Here is a 24,819-nt window from a genome sequence, read left to right as displayed (position 1 = left end):
GGGCTTTTCCTCCAGGTTCTCTGGTTCCCCCCCACACTGCACAGCTGTGCGCACTAGGTTCACTGGTGTGTCTCAGTTGCCTCAGTCTGAGTGCGGGTGGGTGTGTGAGTGGCAGTGGTTGGTGTCCTGCCCCAGGTTGGAGACCCACCTCGTGCCCTGCGCTGCTGGGAGGGATTCTGGCCATCTGTCACCAGAACAGGAATAAGTGGGTTGGAAAATAATGATCTGACTTATTTTTATTAATTTTCCTGAAATGTATATATATCTCACATTCATTGACTTCAATGTTTAATATTCAAAGGGTTTTGGGTCTTTATTGAGAAGTTTGGTAAAGTTTCTGTGACCAGAAATAGGGCCCCCAAACTTACATCTAATTTATATTAGTATCCTATTCTAAAATTGATTTTACCATGTTGTTTCATTTAAAGCTGCAGTTTCTGAGAACCTGTCAGTGATGTTAAGTGAGGACTTATTGTACATTGTTTAATGTGGCATTAAAAAGTCAAGCATAAAGTTAGTGGCTTGAAATAATGCCCATTTATTAGCTTTTACTTTTGTCCAAAGTCAGGACACAATATGAATATAATCTCAGGCCAGGTTTTCAGCAAGCCTGAAATCAAGATCTCAGTCAGACTCTCATCTTAAGGTCAAGGTGAGACTTCCAACCTGGGTGATGATGGGAGAACTCAGTTCCTTCCTGCTGGGGCACTGAGGTCCCACTTCCTTACTGGCTGTCAGCCTGAGGCTGCCTGAGGCTCCAAGACCCTGCCTGCATTCCTCTCCACGTTGCCCCATTGCTTTTCCAAACCAGAAACAGACATTCCCTCATGCCGAGTCCTTCTCCTTCATCAAATGCTGTCTTCAGGAAGAGCCTTGCTCTTTTTCAGGGTTTGCGCCATTAGGTCACGCCCATCAGTAACCTCTGTTTCTTAAATTCAGTTGTGCCATATAACATAAGCTAATCAGTGGAGCGGCTGTTCCACCATACTCGGAATGCACCCCCACATTGGAAGACAGTGGCAGGAACCGTGGGGCCATCTACTTACTCCACTTTGTCAGGACATCAAGGCATCGATTCCTTCCCTGCAAATCGAGGATGACAACGGTGTCTCATTTTTAGATTGCTTCGATGAAGAAACGAGAAAAGAAATGTAGAGCAATTCCTGTGGTCACTGGCACGTGGGATCTCTTGATAATATCAACGCTGTTACCCTATTATTACCACCACCACCACCACCTCCATCTCTGCTAACACACCCCTTCCATATGAATCCGTGTGGCATTCACGTCTCCCCCTTCTTCTCACATGAAGGGGATTATCTGCCTGAAGACACCAAAGATGTTCTTGGCTCCAAACAGATTTCTGGGGGATTTTTTCCCCTCCCTCCCTCAGGAATGTGATTCCTTGAGTGAGCCCAATGGGGCTTTCCTATGTACCCACATTTCTTCAAAAAACTCCTACACTCACACAAACACACATCGCACAGCATAACTCGAGTGAACTATTCAAAGAGAGAGAGGCAATCATTTAAGATGTGGGTTAAAATCAGACGAAACCGCAGCTATATCATGGTTGACCCAGGATGTTTAGTTCAGGGAGTCTCCACCTCCTTATATATAATAAAGGTACATTAACGACAACTGTCATTCAGAGTGGTTGTTTGAATTACAGTAAATTACTCTATAGTAATTTTCAGATCAACCATGGCTATTGTTATGAATACAAATCTACTATAATTTATCATACCACTTAACAAAACTACTCACGTTGAAAATTTCCAACCTGGAACCTTTAACAAATATTACATGTGCTATTTGATTTCACTTTTTTAAAGAGGAAAAAAATAGACAAGCGTGCCTATTTCTTCATCTTAAATTAAACTTTCCTCTTTCTAGTTGTCACAGGATGGTAACTTAAAAAAAAAAAAAAGGAAAGTATTCAGTACTTTGTAGCATTTCAGGTCTACTCTTTAATGTGTTCTGGGTGGAATCTCAAACCCTTTCCATCACAGGAGATAGGGGGCGCTGCATACGTGTGATTGACGATGGATGTGGCGTTTGCAGGCGTCCCAGTTAGCTTTTCTTACTATGAGCCCTCCTGTGGGTTGAGTTCGGAACAGTTTCTTCTCCTGAGCCTCCTCACCCCAGATGTGGGGTCCTTACAGAGAACCAGGAAAGAGGCGCAGCCACAACCATCGGTCTCAGCAAATGCTCTTCAACAACTGAAAACTAAAAGAAGGGTGTCAGGAGCCCTTTGCTATTTTAATGCCTTCAAGCACTTGAAAGAGATTTGGTGACATTCTGTGTTTCACTTGTCAGTATATCTCTCCAAGGTTGAGCTGTTTTTATTACACTTAGAGATAATGTTGCCATTTTCCTTTTCTCTTCTTTTCCTTTTGAATGACATGGAGTTATCTGAAGAATTTGAAGTGCATTCCAAAAAAAGCCATGCTCAATTGAAGGGTGGTTTTTGTTGTTTGATTCTAACATTTTGATCGTACAGTTAAACATTTAATGTTGCATTTTTGACTGAGTAGAAATACAAGTTGGAAACAAAGAGGACCACACCACAACACATCATAATCAAAATTCCAAAGATTAAAGATAAGAGAGAATCTTAAAAGCAGCAAGAGAAAAGCAGAGTTACCTACAAAAGAGTGCCCACAAGCTTGTCAGCTGATTTTCTGAAATGAAACCTTGCAGGTAAGAAGGGGCTGGAAAGCAGTATTCAAAGTGATAAAAAGCAAGGACCTACAACTAAGATGACTCTATCCAGCAAAGCCATCATTTAGAATGGAAGGGCAGATTAAGTGCCTTCCAGACAAGATAAAGTAAAAGAAATTGGTCATCATAAAGCCATTATTGCATGAAATGTTAAAGGGACTTATTTACAAAAAAGAAGATAAAAACTGTGAACATTAAAATAGCAACAAGTTAACAGCTATCAATAACAATCTAAAAACAAAACTAAGCAATCAAGCAGAACAGGAATAGAATCATAGATACGGAGATCACAGGGAGGGTTATCAGTGGAAAGGAGGAGGGGGGAGAATGGGGAAAACGTACAGGGAGTAAGAAACATAGTGGTAGGTACAAAGTAAACAGGGGGATGTTAAGAACAGTATAGGAAATGGAGAAGCCAAAGAGTTTATATGCATGACCCATGGACATGAACTAAGAGGGGGATTGCTGGAGAGAAGGGGGTTCTGGGTGGAGGGGGGCCATGGAGGAAAATTGGGACAACTATAATAGCATAATCAATAAAATACACTTTTAAAAGAAGGAATGCTCATTGAGCACCTACTTTTTGCCAAGCACATAGATATTGAGAACACAGCTATGTGGTATAGAGTTGTATTAAAAGAACAGTCTGGATCTACATTGTCTAGGATACCTTGTAGTAGCTGAGGGGTCTTGGGAAAGCTACCTAACTTATTCTTTGTCTCAATTTGTATAACGTGGATAATAATAATAGAACTTACTTCATATGTCACTAAGCTAATATTTGGAAAATATTTTCAAACACTGCCTGGCACATAGGAAGTGCTGTGTAAGTTTAAAAAGCAGCAATAAAATTGACACACTTATCTTCTTATTGCTCAGAGTGTTTGGGTGGAAAAAGACCATTCCATGAGTATAGTATATGATTAATGTGTTATCAAAACTAAAATCTTTATAGAAGTAACACATTGCAACACCAACTGCAGTTGCAACTGGGAGGTATGAAAAGAATAGTGAAGGCTTCAAGGAAAACTGATGCTTGAGTTGCATTTTGAGGACAGAGTAGGAGTAGATGAGGAGAAGAGATGAGAAATTCCAGGCATACGGAGAGCAACACAGCAAAATGGCCAGAGTAATGAGACTGTGGAGGGGAAGGGGGAAGGTAGGAGGAAGTCCCAGGTGGTGAGGATGCAGAAACAGCCACACACAGAAAGTGGAATGGATGTTTTTCTTCCTCTGAGGGTAGTAAAGAGTCACTGAATTACTTGCACCAGGAGTCACTGAAGTTACAGAGACCAGGCAGAGACCAGACTGTATTAGAAGAGTTGTACCATTGGCATGAAGAGGAAAGAGGCTGTGGGTCTGGGGACTGGCCAGGAGCCTGCAGCCATAGGCTTGGGCTTGGCAGTGGGATGGGGGTGGGAGAATGGACACGGTACCTGACTAATGAACCTTGAAGAGTGTGGAAGAGGAAAGAAATCTGGGTCAGTGGGTTAAGAAACATGAGGAAATTGATTTACTAACCACTACTCACTCCTGACATAGTACATCCAATTGTGTTGCATGGCAAATAAGGGGGAAAAATGTCATCAATTTTTGGCAAGATGGATGCCAGGTATCACAGTAGAACATCATGAATCCGTGGAATGTGGCATTCAACCAAGGACATATGAAAGAGTTAGAGAAGAGTGGAGTTATGAAGCTTTTCTGATCCACATGCCCGTACAATGGAGGCATTAAGGATTTGAATGAGAGGTGGGTACTTCGTTAGCTTCCGCGTGATTAAAAGCACACAAATGCTGCGCTTAGACCGGCTTTTAATGAGTCACCCGAGCTGTCAGTCTGGAAAAGTCACTGTTTGTCTCTATTTTCTCACCTGTAAAATGGCCAAAAGAGCTCCACTTCCTAGAGTGATGAATATAACACGTCGTACTATAATGTATATAAATTATCATATAAATTATCTACTTCCTGCTCCATGTTAGATCCTCCAATACATTTAAGGACAGCAGCCACTGCCACTTGATAATGTTTTCCATATTTGACCCATGCAGGATTTGAGTGGGCTGAAAACAAGAAGACATTTATTAAATAATATTGAGCTAGAAATTAAAAGTAAAGATCATAGACTATAAAAATAAAATACAGATCATGGAAAGGGGAATAAAAGTTGAACATAAAAGTCATCTGGGAGGATTCTCAACAATCAGACAAATGTTGCAGAACCAGAAGTGACACCCGGTCTCCTGCTTGCTGGGACAATGCACTTGGTACTGCACCAAGAGATGCACAGGTTCAGAGTAAACAGCCACAGCAGGAAATGGTCTGCAGTCAATTAACAGCTCTAGGTTCTTTGGGAGGAGAGTCCATACCAGCATTTTGCACTCCTGAGCTTCACTGTACTTTCTGCGTGGTGAGTATGAGAAGTTACACATGTGGTTCTATTTCCCTCTAAGTAGCCCTGCACTATGTAATTTTCCATGATGCTGGCATCTTATTAATGAAGAATTATTATGGCAAAGGAATCATTGGAGGCATTTTAAACTGGCAAACTAGGTAAAGGGGAGAAAAGGGATGTTTGCAAGTTGTAATTAGGGACTCCCGAGAGTTGGGGTGCATCTCATCTCCTGCTCGAGCCACGATCATAATGCGTATCTCTCTGGAGTATCCAGGTGTGGGGTTGGGGGTCATAAACAGCACTCAGCAGAAAGGAACTGTGTTGGATTTTCAGTGAATCAGGTATTCACACAGATGTTAAAGTTGGAAATGAGGAGGAGCTGAATCTCTGGAGATAAGGAGCTATGCAGGACTTAAAGTAAATGCTGGAATATTCTTGTAGGAAAAAAAAAACTCACCAAGTGATCAACAAAGAGAAAATGGTCACGAAACCTGGTAGTGATGAAGCAGAGAAAGCTAACTGATGCATTTATTCCTACTGGGAGCAGGGAAAGGAAACTCTTTCCTGCTTGTTGTAATTGGACTTGCCGGCTGTGAGTCCAGCAAGTCCAGCCAAGAAAGAGAAGGTTTCTATCTCTCTTTAAGAAACAGAAGGCTCACCAGTAGACTGAGACCAATTATAGGACTATCGAATGCCTCTCCCCCAACACCTTACTATGTATGTATCTATCTATTATGTGTCTACCTACATGCAGTGGGAGGGGGAAGAGGGAGGGAGAGAGAGAGAAGATGGTGGGGGGGGAGAGAGAGAGAGAACATACACTTGTGTTTTCTGAGTCTCAAGTCATGAGGCTGCATGAAGAAGAGCAGTCCTTGGAAAGAAGCCATGAGTAAAAAATATTGAGGGGGAAAATGCAGTTCCTGGAAATAAAGTGAAGTGAAGAAACTTGATGGGTTTCTTTTAAATATCAGTTAAATGATGAGAAAATGTCACATGAGATGAGAATCGATAAATGACCACTGATTTTGCCAAATGGTTTTCATTGCAAACATTCTTGCTGAGGTCTTCGGTGTACTGGTGGGGATGAAGTTTTAATAAGATCAGCTAAAGAAAAAATGCAAAGAGAAATTGAGACACGACATATAAACTTTCATGATGATATTTTGAAATGAGAGTGGTCATTTAATCATTTTATTAAGATAGAATAAGATATATCTTTTATTAAGATATTAAGATATAATTAAGATATAAGTTTATTAAGATATATTAAGATATAATTATCTTAATTATAGAATCTATATAGATATGGATATCTTAGATACATATCTATACATATCTTATGTATAGATATGGATATCTTAGTTAAGATATAATTTATGTACAGGACTATCCAACATTTTTGTATACAGTTGTATCAGTGTTGACAAATGTACACAATAGGGTAACTACTTGTGCAATTAAGGTATAGAACAGGGTCATCTTGACCCTAAATCTTATCATTCTCCTTTTACTCAAGGGGATTTAACTATACCCAAATTATTAAGTCCTTGTGTTTAATGTAAAATATCTCACAATAATCTGAGATTCTATTACAGTAAGCCAATGAGAAATTAATGCTGTTAATCATTGAATTGTTTTGTGAACACTATATAATCCAATTTCTTATGTATAGTCAGTAGCCTGTGAGTAAACCAAGGTAGGAATTTAGAAGTAAATAACTAGACACACTGATTTAGATTAATCACTTATGATATCCCCAACTAAGAAGTTAAAAAGTGGAGGCAAATCATTTGTGGGAGTAGGGTTTATTTACAAATCCTCAGAGACACTTGGTCTTCAGCTTAATCAACCTCAGCAATCTTCTGGTCATTTAATACATAGATGTGAACGTGGAAAGCATTTTATTATAGAGGCACCAAAGGAAAAATGTGTGCCGAATTCACACATTGTTTCAAATACCAAAACATAGTGAGACTCAGCTAATCAGCCAGTGTTCAGCTTCCCTAAAAGAACCTCTGTCTTCTCTTCAAACACCTCCAGGGCCGTTTAGGTGTTTATGGTGGCCAAGGGGAGTGTGCCTATATCCATTGTTCCCATTCATTTAAAAAATAATAGAAGAAAAAAAATCACAGCCCTGTTAAATCATTTGCTCTGGAAAAACACAAAGACAAGTCCTCCTCCTGGTCGTGATTTCAGACAGGCAGCCACCGCCTAATCCCTGCTCAGTGGAAGGTTTAATGCATTCACACTCCTCTCTGCTCACAAACCTAGTGGCAGAATGAGTGCTCGTGTAATAATATTCCAAAATGAAAATGAAAACGAGTGTCAGAAACAATGATGGGATCAGGTTTCACAGCCGGCAAGTCCAATTTCCACGAGAGGAAAACTGCATTTCTAATAATCCTTTATTATTTGTTTCAAAGAACCACGCGCAGACCTTGTGTATGATGAAGGAGAATGATATGAGGACGTCTTAGAATATGTCTGAGAAGGTAAAAGATGAATAAATAAATAGATAAATAAAGACATAAAATTTATTTGCTATTCTTACTGTGAAAAAGATCAAAAAAATTCACACTAGCATTCAACTTACGGTTCTATTTCAAATCCAACACCCCTTCTTTCTGGCCCCCAACATGCTTGCAAGAGCTTTTTACAAACAGTACACTTAAAATCTTTCAAAAATTATCCTTCAAAGCTACTTTTTTAGGTCATAACCATATGAAGCTAAGAAAGAAATGTCAGAGGATAAAGAGATAAAAGTCTGAAAACAGTAACAAAATTACAGTGAATGACAGAACTCAACTCCATAGTAATAAAAATCATACCGTTCTGGTTGAGAAAAAAATGAATAAACTGTAAAATCATATTTTCATAAAAATCACATGTGTTTCTGTAAGACATCAACGACCACAATAATGATAATAATAACATCATTATAATAATAAAGACCTTGGCAATAGATGGTATTATAACAAAGGGACAGAATGTAGAGAACCAAGTGCTAAGTAGAAGGGACTTCCATTGTTGTCCTGTTTCTATCCTTCATAGTTTTTGCTGTCGGTTATATCACATATACTTTTGTTTATTTATTACATTTTTTAAGTTTGCTATTTATTTTAAATTCATGATTGTATGCTTTCTATTTCTAATTGAAAAAGAAAGTAATAAATATTAAAGGTATGTTAGAACATAGAATGTAACATACAAACACTTGTCCAAATACCTCCTAAAATAGTCTTGTACCTTCGGTGGTAAAGGCACCCCTTTTTGGAAGACTCTGAGTTATTTTATAATTAAGATGTACTACATATAAGGCTCTTTACCAGGCAGTGGGAAGAGAAAAGTGAATCAAGTATGGTTTTTGTTCTTGTGTCGTTGTGTACTGGGAGAGACACATTATCAGATTAGACTGAATCACTACTGTGATCCCTTCCAACACTGACAATCTATGATATTCCACGTTTATGAGGCAAGTTGGAAGCCTAAGTTACAAAATACATAAAGTTCTCACCTTCTCAGATATCTCTGGAAGGACTTAACATTCATCTGATATTCAAGAAGTTGAAAGAGCAATTTATGAAAGGAAAAAAGAAGGCTTCTTCCCAGAACATATTATAAATCTATTAGATATATCAAAATTAAAGGTCGCTGAGTCAAGTGAGCCAGGAAGTTTATATCAAAGAACAATATTTGTGGTTATGAATGTAATGAAATCTTTTGCTTCAAGAATTAATTTCCCCAATGTATAGTTGGCTGAATAATTGGTGGGGCGAAGGCAGACAAGTTTTTGTATTTCTCAAATGCACTATTGGCCACTGCTCTTGGAAGGCACCTGCCTTTTTGTGGGATGGCACTTGAAATGTTCCGATGAAGCAAATCGAGCTTGTGATAGTTGTCTGTAAGTGACAGAGACTGGGGAGACATTCTGTCACTCAGCATCCAGTTAGAGTTCAATACCAACTGTTCTTGCCATCAAAAATGATGACCATGAGTCCTAACATGGTCAATGCTTCAGTTTTGATGTCACTGTTAAATTCGTCTAGCTTAAGACAAAGGACCCTCAGCTACTCAGTCCCTGAGGCACCCTTTAGCTCAAATTTAGAAACTGTCTTTCCATATTCAGAAAAATTACCTTTGAAAAGTACTTTCTCTACAGTAGTATTTAAAGTACAGGAAGCAGTTTTGTATTTGGATTCTATGAATCACCTTTAAAACAGACTTGTATTAATTTCAAATGTGCTTACAGTGATTAAGTCCAGTGAAGTGCTTTCCTGGATGAAAATTTATGGTATAAGTAGTATGGTATTGTCATTGGCATGAAAGAGAATTTGCTGTCTCATTTATCAGCTCCACCTTGATGTTTCCCAAAAGAGTTGTCCCCAAAACAAAACAGTCCTTGTAGTTTCTTATAACGGCATACTCAGTGTTATTCACACTACAAAGAATTAAGAGGATAATCCAACTCTATATGGATCACTGTGGAATTCCTTTTGAAGGGAAGGTGAATTCCTGGTCAAAAACTTAGAAACATTTGTCTAGACTATTTTTAGCAAGCAATGTCTCTGAAGTGTGGGAGAGAAATATTTGAAATTACTCTAGTCCTATATCAAAGAGTCCCATTTGATGGTTTGAGAAAATTAGTTAAGAGGAAGAGAATGAGCAAGACTAAAAAAATGGAAACCCTATTACTCTAGATTTTTGTTATATGTAGAAATCATCCTGGTTATTAAAAAAAAAAAGAATTGAGTAGAAAGTCCTGTGTTGTGAAGGGGAAAAGTATTAACTTTGGCATCAGCTGAATTTCATCAGCCATTTGAATTTAGTAAGGTGCTTAACCTATCTACCCTAAGCTTTCTCATTTAAAAAACATAAAAAAGAATATGTATTTGAGTTGATGAATGCTTGATACAGTGCCAGTTATTATTTTCTAGTAGGTGCTTGAAAAAATCTCCATTATCAATATTATCATCACCTATGGCATATTGAGATGAATTACTCATTCGCTGGGCACCAGCAGGACATATATTGAAGGTGAAACCCAATCAAATGATGCTCCTAAATGAAGATGAGAGTTAATAGGGGAGGTCATTGTCCTGATGATCTTCTTTCCTCTGCTGTGCAGTCATTCAATAGTAATTCATGCCCAGCCAATGTCTTCCCGGAGCATGCAGTTTCATGAAACAGTAAAAACTCCACTTCCATCTCCGCGAAACTTGTTCACTACCGTATTCAGGATTCCCCAAAGGCAACGTTAAGCAAGCAGAGGATTACAAATGCATGGGTATTTCTTTGCTCTTGGGCAATTAATAATAACTTGAAAAGGCTATTCAGTGTTGGCGCTCACTGTTTAATCTCTCCTCTTTGTACTATCTTGTCACTTGTATTCACTTGTTAGTAATAATTACCCAAATTAGTATGATTTCATTTTAGGAAGAAATGAAATCTGTCAACTTTTCTACGAGTTTTCTTTCTTGACCACTGTTGACACTGCCCTCACCTCTCAGAAACAAAATTCTCAAACTCGTGAATCCTAAACTAGTCGGTTAGACATTTCAAAGGAAATGCTTCCATCTCCATGATAAAAGTCTTCTGCAGATTTCCAATACATAAAATAGATGAAAACAAACTTGCTTTCTTTGACGGTAGAGGAGTTGGATGAGTCTGGTGTCCGACTCTCTAACCTTTTAGTGCATCAAATAATCTGCCATTTTAGCTGATCTAATGCCAGTCACTCCTTATATTTGTAAAACCACTGATATTTTTTAAGACTTATCCTTGTGGAGGTTATCAACCACGTTCCCCCTTCCCTCCGATCACTATCACAACCTAGACATGATACCGCCTCTCTTGCCTGTGGGAATGACAGCGAAACATAAAGCACCTTCATTGAGATTTGACATTCAAATTCTAGGGAAGAGAGGGATGGTCACAATTTTGGGGGATCCAGAGTTGTACTTGTTAGTCATCAAAGTAGCTTAGGTGGAGTGAGGCTTCCTGATAATAAAGTTATCTCAAGAGGGCGCTGCTCAGTTGAGTGTCAATGGAATCATTTTACCTCTTGATTCCAATATGCCCCAACCTGGACTTATTCTTAGACCTACCAGTAATTTGAGCCAAGGATTATCTTCCCACATTGTGGCAGTATTTAAGTATTGTTAATTAATTTGTTATCTATCTATCATCTATCTATCTATCTATCTATCTATCTATCTATCACCTTTCGGTGACTCCTAAAAGAGACCCGAGACCCACCCCTTCCCTCCCATTTCTTCTTCAACCTCCAGCTCAGACACAGATCCCATTTGGTCCCTAAGTAAGAATTTTCTGTAATCCCACACACTCAGTAAAAACTAGCAAGACTTTTTTTAAAAGGAAAGATCTATATAATATTGTACAGAATGAGAAGCAATTTGTCTTCCTAAAATGTTTCTTGTTCAGGAGCCAAAAATGTATACAATTAACTAACAATGATGAAGATTAATGCACAAATATAAGGGAACATCATTACAGCTCATTTCTTGAGATTACAAAAATGAATCATCTTAAATTTTACTTTGAGTATAATTTCTTAGCAAATGCCAAGCAACCCTTTGGGATGTTTTAGATAAGCCTGGATATCAGAGTAAAACAATGATACAGACACACTCAAACCATGTCAAAAAATGTACCCCTCTTCTTTTACTCTGAAGTTAGTGAAGACCATTTGTTTTACTTTTTCTTTAAAAAGAAGAAACACAAGACTAATTACTGGGGGAGGAATGGACTATTCCTGCATCTCTAATAGTCCAAAATAACCATGAACTAGTAATTTACATCATTCAGAGTTGAGACAGTTATGAGAAGGCTTATTAAGTAGGTTATTATTAATATGTCCTCATTCATTCTTGTCTCAAGTAAGTGTCTGTGAACATCCTAACGTGTGTTAGTAGAGGGCACCTTGGCATTTTCATTATTCTCAGGGCCCTACATGCCTAAAGGACATTAATTCATTTATTGTTCAATATATGTTGATTTAGTCCTTACTATTAGCTAGGTTGTATATTGGGTATCAAGTGACATAAAAGCAAAGTCAGACAGGGTTCCTGCCTTCATAGAAATCCCCACAGGATTCTATTTAATACAAGTCTTTCACATTAATAATGGAAAATGTTCTTGTTATTAAAAAGCTCAAAATCCAGGGAAAATACAGACAATAACCATACATTTGCAATGCTATTTGATTTATTTTCAAGCATTTATTTTGTACCTAGGCACTTTTATACATGTTGGGGATACAGTCATGAGTAAAACAGTTTCTGATCTTATGGTCCCATGGGGAAAATTAAATATATGAATAATTCCAATACCAGGTAGAAGATCCACACCTACTTCTGAGAAGTTATATAGAGTATGTTCTAGCTGCATACCTAACCAAAGTGTGTAATTCAGGGAAGGAGGAGCAGGGCGTAACCTGAAGAACAAATCCAAGCCAGCAGGCACTGAGTAGGCCCACAGGGAAGAGCAACCAAGTCATAGGAAATGAGGTCCCTGCTCGTGTGGAATGATAGAGGACTGTGAATGGAAGCTACAGAAACAAGCTTGGGCCGAATCATGAAGAATTTTGTAGGCACTGTTAAGATGTTTGGACTTTATTGAAAAGTAAGAGGAAGGATTTTAAGCTGGGGGAACTATGATCAAATCTGCACTCAGACTGGTTCTCTATGGAATGGATCTGGTACGGAAAATGGATAACATAGAAACTGTTTGCATGTTGGTTCAAAGGCACAGATGAACAGATGTGTTGTGGGATTATGAGCAGAGTCTTACAACAGTTGTATTAATGCATGAGCCCAGACAATCCCCAACCAAACACCCTTTTTATGATAATATTCATTTTTTTGAACATTGAATTTATTGGGGTGACATTGGTAAATAACATTATATAAGTTTCAGATGTGCAGTTCTATAACACATCATCTCTATATTGCATTGTGTGCTCACCACCCAAAGTCTAGTGTCCTCCCATCACCATAAATTTGACACCCTTCACCCTCTTCATCCTCCTCTCACCACCTTCTCTTCTGGTACCCACCATACTGTTGTCTGTGTATATGAGTTTGATTTAGTTGTATTTTCTGGGGTTTTCATAGTAGACACAAATAGTGGAATATCAGCATTGTAAGCCAGAGGGATGTATTCCTTATTCATATCCGAATGTTCCACAAACCCTGTTCCACTGTGAGCAATAGCTTAAGTGAAGAGCCAGGATGTCTAAAACAATTAAAACCATAAGCAAAAATGTTCCAGTAAATAGATATTCAAATACCATCAGTACTAAACTATCAATACTAATAACATCGAATATTACTGAGGTGCTACGAAGGTCATCTTAATTAATGTTCTCATCAACCCTATGGGATTCCATTTCCTTTTTGACTCACTCACTAAGAAAACTGATATTCAAAGAGCTTAAGTCACTGGACAAGTCATACAGCTAGTGAATGGAAAGGCCAGGATTCACCACAGGGCTGTTAACTTCAAACTTGTTATTCCCTCTCCTTAAAAGGCAAGCTTATTTTTGTGGAACCTAGAAAGCAAAATTTCTGGTATGTTCCTTACAGGTGAAAAGATACTGGGATAGCTTTTTTCTGTCTCTCTGTAAAGACAGAATGCCGAGGAGAAGCACCCCCGTATACGATGCTGTGGAAAAGGGACCTCCAACCCCAGCTCAGGCTGGGGATCAAATGTGTTTGAGGAGCTGGAGAGCATGTATTTCAGCATCATCTCTTGGTTACTGTCAGCTTGCACAGGAGCTTTGGCAAACATGTCCCTTTATCTAACAATGAGCAATTATGTTAAAAGCTCAGATCGGGGAAATATTATTATTATTATTATTATTATTATTATTATTATTAAAACTTTATGATGGTCATATAAACAAATCAGAGTTAAACTCCTGACTTATTGTATGTTTTATTATGCCTTTGCCCAAGGGAAAGCAATTTGACATCTTGATGTTGCTTTCTTCTTCTCTTCTTTCAAAGCTATGATTAAGAACTAATTTATTTAGATCTGGCTGTGATTAGTTGAATGATTCTGCTCCTTGTTGTAATTAATTTTCAGACACTTTAATTGATAGTACCTGTACTATATTTAATGCATTTCAAAGTACTGGAATAAGTAGGTGGCACATTGAAATATTCTCATATCCACTTCACTAAACAGAATACTGATTTATTCTATATCAACATTCTGGTTTTGTTGTTTTTTTATTACTATTAGGGAGAATACTTAAAATCGGTTGTATAGTTTATCACACTCTATATTGGAGAAGATAAGCAAAATTATTTCATAAAATAATGCAGTAGTCTTTGACCCGAAGGACAGGGATTGCTAAAGACCCACAGATGTGGTTTGGTGAAGACCTTGAACTCACATATGTATATTCACACACAAACACACCTGCAGATTTTGGGGAATTTATCATACAGGTATATGATTTCAAAAATGTTTCAGGGTCTACCACACTTCAGAAATCCTATATGGAATCACCTTTTAAGCTTCTAAAAATACATAGTCAGACAATCTCTAAGCCAGAATTCCTAGGATTTATATTTTGAGGTTTATCCAGGTTTCAAATCCAAGATGTATATTGACATACACTAGGCAATAGGAATTGTGATACACGTAATATATCTATGCCTTTCAACTCTCATAATGCTCTTGTGAGGTTGTATTATTATAGTTATTTTTAAGGTAAAAAATGTTTAAATATATGCGCTGATTATCAATTACAGTTTTCTCCATAATCAAACATTTTTGCTCTTTCAAGAAATAAGAGGAAAAATTGTTTTCCATTTTATATTTCTGAATTTTTACATTATTCTGTCAAGCAATATCTTCCTGACTTTTCAATTTATTTTCCAAGAGACATTTATACTAGAGACAAAATATGTATCCACATTTAGATTCATTTCTATTGCTCTGTTTTATACTTGAATATAATGTTATTGGAAACGATAAGCCTTTTTCAAAATTTCCTGGTATCCTATTTATTTTCTCTGAGGGACTATGATGTTACCAACTCATCACTCACCGAATCACATTAAATACCACACTGCATACTTTTGACATTCATGATGATAATAAAGCAGCCTGTTCCACTTAATATATTATTGAAGGATCTTCTTCTATATTATAATGTTATACCAAATATGGTGCATTTTAAAGTACTTTTAAATCATTCCATTTTCTTGTTGAAAGTATACTGACAGAAATGCATGGGGAAAGAGCATTGCAATTTCAATGTCACGTTTATCCCTGGCAGGAAATTCTACGTACAGGCAGGAGGAATCTCAGTGAGGTCCGCCTGTCAGTTATCAGCAGTCTGTTGGTTAGTTCACCTTATAACTTTCAGGAAGACTTTCATAGGCATTGGAAATTCATGGCTTGGGAATGAATGTAGGCAGTGCCGGACTGGCTTTGTTTTTTTGTAATTTAATGAACTAGAGGGCAACCTTTGTACCTTTTTCTTCAAATTTTGATATTGTAGTTCTCATTTGTGGAAGGATAGAAGGGGGGAACAGTGGGACAACTGTAACTGAACAACAGTAGGAAAAAAGAGAAGCTTCTGTAGAAAGTATACCCCTGACCGTGTTTTCTTAGACAAATGACAAATGCATAAGAAGCGATAGACATGTCTGTTCTACCACAGCTCAGTGATACCCAGTCTCTCACTCCCCACAAACTTCTCCCAGACAGAAAGGAAGTATTTCCCTGCCATGCTGAAGTTAGGTACAGTCCTCTCCTGGCTCAGGGAAATGGGAATGTGATGTGTGTAACTTCCAGGGGTGCCCCATGCTGCTATCTGTCACTCCCCACTACTATTCTTAACCTGGGAAGGAGTTGGTTTAAGGGTGTCATGGTGGACTTTCATCACTTAGACAAGCGTGGCCCTGGAGAATCTTTCAACACACAACTAACTCTGTGAAAAGGAAATGAAGCTGTGTTGTGTTTTGTCTCTAAAATTTTGGGTTGCTTGTTATCTCATTACAATCTAACTTACCCTGAGTCCTACTGCCCTTCATAATAGACCAATTTTAGTGTGATACTTCACAATCAAGGCTTGAAATAAGGGCTTCAAAATGCCAGAAATTTTAATGGAAAAAAGACCCTCTTTTTTAAAATAGGTTTTAAATGAAATTCTAAATATCCTTCCTCTTTCCCCCCTATATTTTAGCTACAGCTTTTCCAACAGTTTTAGTATCTCTTTGTTAAATGTGGAGACACTAAAATATGTGGAATAATAGAATATATATTTTGAAAAAGACACACACAACCTCAAAAATATATCTAAGTCTAAAATGAGAAATCACCTGCCCAATTTGTATGACTCTTTTACTTAGGAAAGTTACTCAACAAAAAGATCAGGAATGGAAAATTTTGAATCCAAGTCCATCTGATTCCAAATCTTATGTTCTTTTCACTAAAATCTAAGCCTTTTGCTAGCTAATGAAACCCATCTTCCAAAGTTGTTATGAGGATTAAGTCGGTTATCATCTGCAGAGCAACCAGCCCAGAGCCTGGCACCGGAAACTACTCAATAAATGTTAAGTTAGCTTCAGAAATAATCAAGATGCCCCTTACATTCTAATCAGGCACGCTTACATATTAAAGTTATCAAACGGCAATCATTATGGCCCTCAGTGATTAGTGTCTTTCCATAAGAGATCACAGTGCCCTTTCCAGGCCTTTAAAATCAAATTGCCACTTAATCCTGCATCCTTTAGTTTCAGCTCGCTAAAATATCAACCTGTGCTTGTCTTTGCCTCATGAAATAACTAAAATTTTCAGTGGACTTTGCTTACGGGACCCCAGCAGTTCCAACTAGACTGACACAGAGTTGTAGCCTTGGGGTTATGATGAGACATGCTTTCTCCGTTAAGCTTTTTGTTATTCCAAGTGTATTTGAACACATCCTATTAAAAGAGCATCTTTCCTTATTTTGCCTTTTCAGTACTTGCTGAATATTTATCACTGACTTTCTACTTGCACATTAGGAAATGCGTTTATAAGCACTTAAGATATTAGAATCTAATGTGTCTTAAAGATCATCCTAACATGCCCTTTGAGTTTGCACCAATGGAGCCGGAGGTTCACTAAGAGGAGGAGTGAAAACAATCTGCTGATTTATGATTTACAACTGGTCCTCTAACTACTAGGGCAGAGAAGGCAGATACCTGCAACGTCTGGGCAGAAGCAGAACCTGCTCTGTTCTGGGCATTTCACGTGAGTTCCAGACTGTGGCCTAGTGTTATGATACCAAGACCTGCCTATGTGAAAATCATAAATATAAATATGCCTGGACCAAAGTCATATGTAAATAAGTAAACTATCAAAATGCAGAGAGAGAGAGAGAGAGAGTGTGAATTGCTTTGGAGCACTCACTTCAGCTATGTTGTTCTTTCTGTCCTTCCTTCTCCCCTGGGATGTCATGAAATCCTGTGTAAAAGCTCATGTACATTGAAGGACTTGGCAAATATAAGCCTGTCCTGGCTTCCCCATTGACACAAGGGGCTTTAAATGTCTCAGAGTGCAACTTGTTGAACTGTGGAGCATAGAGGTTAACTTCTATGTTCAGAGTTTGGGCCCCGATGCTAACCTGCCTGGAATGCAATCCCAGCTGCTTGGTTTACTAACTGCAAATTGACCTTGGACGTGTTGCTTAAACTCTCTGTGTTATGGATTCTCACCTGTAAAATGTGACAATCTTAGTTTTCAATTCATAAACTAGTTGTAAAATATAAACAAATCAATACATGGAAAATAATTGAAGAGCCTGACCTGTAGTGTACACAGTGTACAAGAAACATAAGCTAACATGCATTATTTTCTAATTTATATTTTGAAGACTTGCCAGGAACCCTAAGCCATTTAAATTCCACACGCCTGCTATCTAAAAGGCACATGAGTAAATCTTTTTGCATTTGGCAGGTGCCATGGGCTGCATTTATTGTTCCTTCCACCACTGACCACCCTGGGAGATGGTAGCATCTCTGACTTCACTGAACTCTATGGTCCTGCTCATCATTCAGACTCTGAATCTTGGGCCCTTCGTGGGCTCTGCTAATGGCTTCCATCAGTGGAATTCCATAGACTTTAGACTATTGGTAACCAGGCCATGTAGCCACTTTTTAATGTAATCTCCAAGGGTTTCTTGGTTTCCCCATTCTGAACAGCTTGGAGCAGTGCTGTCTTTGGTGTGAAGAAGACAGCATTTTAAATGCAAAGAATGCTCTTCTCTTTTTGTCACCCTCCCCGCTCTAGGCAGCATCTCCCCATATATTGTGATCAGACAATCTGAACATAGCTTTCAAATCAACCCCAGACTGAATTCCTCTTCATTCTATGCAGTTAATATTTTTTTAAAGATTTTATTTATTTATCTTTAGAGGGGAAGGGAAGGAGAGAGGGAGAGAAATATCAATATATGGTTGCCTCTTGTGTGTCCCCTGCTGGGAACTGGCCTGCAACCCAGGCATGTGCCTAGGAATCAAACCATGACCCTTTGGTTCTCAGGCCCACGCTCAATCCACTGAGCTATACCAGCCAGGGCCCTATGCAGTTAATATTAAACAGAGATGTGTCATCAAGCAGAAATCCATTTAATTATGTCAGTGTGATATTATATTTTTATAGATCCCTTTGTTTGGCTATTAACAGGGCTGGCAACTTATTTGATAATTAGGCTCAGAATTGATTAATAGGTTTTGACTATTAACATGTAGATTTTACTATTTTAGCTCAACACATTGAAAGTTTGCTGTCAGACTGATAATTTGAATGATACATGCTAAGTGATTTGCATCTATCATTCTCTTTCCTTTACTGCTACGAACTGTGTTTGTAACCATTGGGTGGTCTGTGTATGCATTCAAGAGGTGCTTCGGAAACCAATCTGTCCTCAAATCTTTGCTTTATTGGTACAGATTATTAAGCAGTTCCACGTTATAGACACAAAGAATGACTTGGGATTCAAATTAAAACACGTTTAAATAGACTGCGAAAGCTTTCCTCAGTAGACTGACTTCTACATTAAATACCCAAATTAATGCACATCTCCGTTCTGGCAGAGGAAATGCTGTTTTCTAGACTCTAAGCTATAATGTCAACACTTTAAAAAGCATAAAGTTTACATAAACTATATTAAGTAAACTGCATACCTTATCACTGCATATCATGGCTGTCTAAAGCATCAGAGTAAAAACTTGTTTAACCGATTATCCTTCAGCAGTTATGACCAATATTTAGCAGGTCATGCTCAAATGGTTCTTAAAGGACACAACCAGTATTGTGTGAGCTGAACATACTTGCTGACTCATCTGATAAGGAGCTAATATCCAAGATTTATAAAGAACTTTTAAAACTCAACACCAAAAAAACCAAATAATCCAATTAAAAAATGGACAAAGGATCTGAATAGACACTTCTCCAAAGAGGACATACAGAGGGCCAATAGACCTATGAAAGGATGCTCGACGTCGCTAATCATCAGAGAAATGCAAATTGAACCATAATGAGATATCACCTCACACCTGTCAGAATGACTACCATTAATAAGTCAACAAACAGCAAGTGCTGGCGAGGATGAGGATAAAGGGGAGCCCTCACACTCTCTTTCTGGGAATGCAGATTGGTGCGGCTGCTGTGAAAAGCAGTATGGAGAGGCCTCAAAAAATTAAATGTGGAACTGCCTTATGATCCAGTAATTCCACTTCTGGAAATTTATCCAAAGAAACCCAAACCACTAATTCAAAAGAAAATAAGCCCCCACCATGTTCACTGCAGTGTTATTTACAATAGCCAAGATTTAGAAGCAGCCCAAGTGTCATCAGTAAAAAAAAAAGTAAAAACAACTATGGGAGATTTACACAATAGAATCCTACTTGGCCATTAAAAAAAACATTTTACACTTTGCAACAGGATAGATGGACCTGGAGAACATGATGCTAAGTGAAATGAGCCAGTCAGAGAAAGACAAATACCATATGATTTTACTCATAGGTGGAATCTAATGAACAAACCGCACTAACAATTGAAATAGAGAGACTCACAGAGAGCAGTCTGACGGCTCTGTGGGGGAGATGAGGGGGCGGAGGGACTGATCAGAAAGGAAAAAGGACTCAAGGACATGGGCAACAGGGCGATGATTGTGGGGGTGTGGGGAGGAAGTATGAGGGGGATAAATGGTAATGAAAAAATATTTAAAAATAAAATAAACCATTTATTTGTTTAATCATTTGTTCAATTCTCTTCCAAGGTTGCTACCCATTTATTAACATCTCTTTTTGTATTCACTCCCCTTTTTCCCTGAGCAGTAATATGTGTTTTGTACATCTTCATTTCTAGGTGTGGGTTCCGATGAGCTTAAGTCAATCAAAATAAGCATCATCTTGGCCCCAGAGATAAGCTTAGGCTGAATTTGTTAAAGGCCACAATTCACAGTGATTCTGTAACAGCTATTGCTATCTCTATATCGAAGGCCACACTATATATCTTAAGGAAAGCAGAAATTTCTGGAGATAAACTAGGAGAGAGAACAGAACTACCTAAAACGAAGGAGACTATGATAGTAACAATGTTACAGAAATGTTGGCACTCATTATTTTAATATATCAAACATCTATTGTCACAATAATGTGGTGTAAAAAATAACCCAACATCTCAAGGGCATAGTAAGTGTTGTTGCCTAAATATTAGAGATGGTCAGCTGGGCAACTCTCCTGTTTTCAGTTTGGTTTGCTCAGACGTCTGGGGGCTGGCGAGCTGTTAGCTGAGTACCGTGGCCTTCACTGGTATCAATGGAGTGACTCACCTTTGATCCAGGTGTCCGTGGTCTTCCTCCTGGGATCATGGGGCATTTCCTTCTCATGGCAATAGAGAAGGAAAGAGTGAACAGAGCCAATAATCAATCTTTTTATCCTTCCCTTCCCCCAGTGCTTGCTGACTCAGATGGCCCAAAGCAAACCACCCGGCTGAACTCGGGGTCAGAGAGGGAGGGTATTACAAAATTATAAAGCAAAGGGTCTAAATACCCAAAGTGTTTAAGACTTTGGGACCATTATTACAATCTGCAATGTATTTTATTTTTGAAATGCTGCATTACAAAAAATACCTGTTCCTACAATGACCTCAGTGCTATCTTGCTTTCATTTCTCATCCACAGTCCTCTGTTTTGTACTTTCTACTCTTCATTTCATGGTCACTATGCTTTCCCTTTACTCAAGCTACCCACCTGTACCTTTTGCTTGTCCCTGGGGTCACCTGATGGTGTGGTTTGTGGGGAGGATGATACTTGCTTTGTCAGGAAAACCAGGGTGGTATAGAGAAGAGGACTCCTGGGAAAGAAGTCTGGATTGTGGATTTCTATTTTAGAAATCTTGTAACTTCCTCTTCACATTTTATGAGCTTAGGAATGTGCTTACATACTTCATTCTCAAATTTCTTCCAGTGCGCAATGAAAGTCTAACATTCTCAGCTTGAAGATTATGGAAATTATATTTGATAACATATTTGAAGTTTCATGGCTAACATCTGGCTTCATGTGTGATAAATAATAGAAATTTGTTTTTGCCTCAACTCTCCCTCTCTGTGTAAATGTAGAATCCTATGGGTTACATTTTCTAGCAGGTGTGCAAGTCTCATGCCTGAAAAGAATTAAGCTCAATGCAACAAGCTTCTTCTACTTTTCTTCCAGCTCAGAAGCTATCACTAGAATGCAATTATGAGCAACACTTTCCATTGAAATACCCAACTCTGCTAATCTGTTTTGATTTTTAATTGTATCTATTACCACACAATGCCAGAGTGCTTTCCTTTCTAGCATCTGCCAAGAAAGGTGCGTAGAGGCAGGTACATAAAAGGGTATTTCAACTGTCTCTTCTATTTGGGAATTTGCCTGTTAGGAATCCATGTGTCTGCTCTCTGGGCCCAAGTTCCACATAGAGCTTCTAATAAGATGAACTTTGCTCTAGGATTTCTGCATTGTGAATGAAGCATTTCCTCACAGCCAAGGTCATCCTTCCTGCCCCACGTGCTAATGTGTGCTGCTCTTGCCTCCCTCCTATTATTGGTGGTGGAGTCCTTGGTACGTGCGATATTGAACTATTACTAATGTATGAACTGTAACATTAAATTTCTAATATAATAAATCAAATAGCATACATATGCAGTAGATGCTTGGCTGGTAAAAAGATTAATCGCCATGTGCAATGAAAACTAACTCTCTATAAGGTGAAATATTGCATGTCTCCCACTGAAAGACGAAAGCCTGCATACTGTGTTAAGCTAATGACTACTTCCACCACTCAACCATATGGATTACCTTTAAGACAAACCGAAATGAAGATTAAAGGCACGTAAAATCAACTCTCTATTAAAACAGTTAAGGCTTTTCTCCAGTTTCGACGGGAAAATTATGCAATCTGTTGCAAAAGCAGGCGCTTGCCTCCCAGATGGTACCCAGAATCTATCTGAGCAAACACGTCTTTCCTGCTCTGTGTAACAAACAGGGCATATTTTTGATTCTCTGTGCTTGATTATGCATCTGAAGACATTTACACAGGAAGGACCTTGTCGAGTTGCTGCTGATTTGCATTGTAAAACTCTGCAATGTTGTAATACACACTCTGAGAGCAAACCTGATGTTATGAAGTAAAGGGTGATGATGTTTTTTTTTGAGATGTACTATTTCCCTGGTATGTTGGTTGCCTTTTGAAAAAGTATTTTGCATGTGACTGATCAGAAAGCAAGGCCATGAGTATCTCACTGGTGGTAATCTCTTCTTAATGAATGTGGGACTATTTGTGTTTTTGAAGGCTTACTATGGATGATGTTATTGGTGGTAGGATACATGCTTTTAATTATCACAGAGGGAATTTTGCACAGAAAGGTCATTTTTATTTGAGTGGATGCCCAGATACGTTTTAATTTCTCTCCACATGTATAATAAATGTTAGTTCACATATTTCGGGAACACAGACTGCTGGTGAATGCTGTTGAGCATAAAGGTTGGGATACATTATCCTCCGTATCTTTCCCACCAGTTTTGCCTCACCTCTTGATCTTCTTTGTGCCTGTCACTCATTCTGTCCCTTGTTGGCCTGACTAACTCCAGGCATGCTCGCACTCGTGTTAGACGTTCTTATTCCAAGAAGATACTTCTCATTACTTAGGACTGAGTCAGGTACAGGCTACTTGCTTCCAAGTTACCAGGAATGCATCCATCCCATGGACTTATCGGAGTCCCTGCTTCTAAGCAGGGAGTCTACCAGGGAGATAAGTTTGTATTTAAATTTGTGGTTTATCACTCATTTCTGTAGCCCTAGCCCCAGAAAAGCTTGTGGCCTCATACTAACAACTTACGCATTTCTGCTTGTTTGCTTTCTTGATCAATTTGTTGACAAGAGATCAATATAATAACGAATGGATAAATGAATGAACTGGTTTAAGTAAGTCACAAGTGTAACGTAAAAGTATTTATCTAGAATTCCAACTTTTGCTCCAACATGTGAAGATCTTGGAAGTCATTACTCCCACCTTCAAAACAATAACAAAAAAGTGCAAAAACCTGAAAACCAATGACCTTTCTTGTATTCATCAGAGAATTGAGGCCGCACAATAAATCACCACCCCACAGTCGGAGAAATGGGCTAATGCAGAGAACAGGAGGTTACCAGGAGCAGAAGCTGCTGGAGCCAGTTACTGGCAGGAACATGTAAATGGAATCATTGGAAGCTGACTATGGACTAGCCCGAAAGTGAAACACTCCAGGAGCCAGACTACGGGAGGCCATTCTCACGTGCAAGGGCTTTACCTGCAGAAGCCCTACCAAGTTCTTATGATGAAGGCTGGAGAAAAACCTCCTCAAGTTTGGCCAGGGTGCAAGGAAAAGTAACCAAGGGCCAAGTAACCGTTTTTAAAACATTCCCAAGGAAAAAGAAACCAGTTTTGAAATATTTCCAGAACTTGAGCTAACACATAGGCATTCTTACCCTGGCCGAGTGGCTCCGTTGGTTGGAGAGTTGTTCCTCACGTCAAAAGTTTGTGGGCTTGATTCCCAGTCAGGACACATACCTAAGTCGTGGGTTTGAGCTCCAGGGGCAGGTATAGGAAGCAACTGATCAAAGTGTCTCTTTCACATTGATGTCTCTCTCTCTCTCAAATGAATACACATATCCCTGGGTGAAGATTAAAAGATAATAATAATAAATAAAACAAAGGCCTACCCAGCAAAGGAAAAGAACTCATTAGAGCTTTATTTGACTTGCTTGACACCAGCAGGAGGTTTAAGCCAAAGGCCCTGCAGCCAAGTTGAACTCTTGTGCCCCTCGCCCCACCCCTACTGCAGTAAAAACCCAGACCCCGTCTCCTTCCCTGGGTCTCTCGAGCCATTTTGGACCAGCTTGAGAGGACTTCCCTGTTCTTCCTAGACATCTTCGTTACATAGGTAATAAATCTTTTTATACACACTTGGTGTGTGTGTGGAGGGTGGGGGTGTCCCTCCCGTGTTTGCAGGGCAACTATGACAGGTGTTCTTAGCACAGTCGATCCGTATTAAATTGTGGAAGACTGAGTTTCTGCCCTGCTCCAGGGTGAGCCTGACCCCTCACCCAGAACTCTGTGTACCGGTTGTGGCATGATTACTGCTTTGCGCCAGG

The sequence above is a fragment of the Artibeus jamaicensis genome, unplaced genomic scaffold (assembly GCF_021234435.1).
Source record: "Artibeus jamaicensis isolate MK-2021 breed Jamaican fruit bat unplaced genomic scaffold, CSHL_Jam_final contig_464, whole genome shotgun sequence".
Lineage (NCBI taxonomy): Eukaryota > Metazoa > Chordata > Mammalia > Chiroptera > Phyllostomidae > Artibeus > Artibeus jamaicensis.
This window is presented reverse-complemented; position numbering follows the sequence as displayed.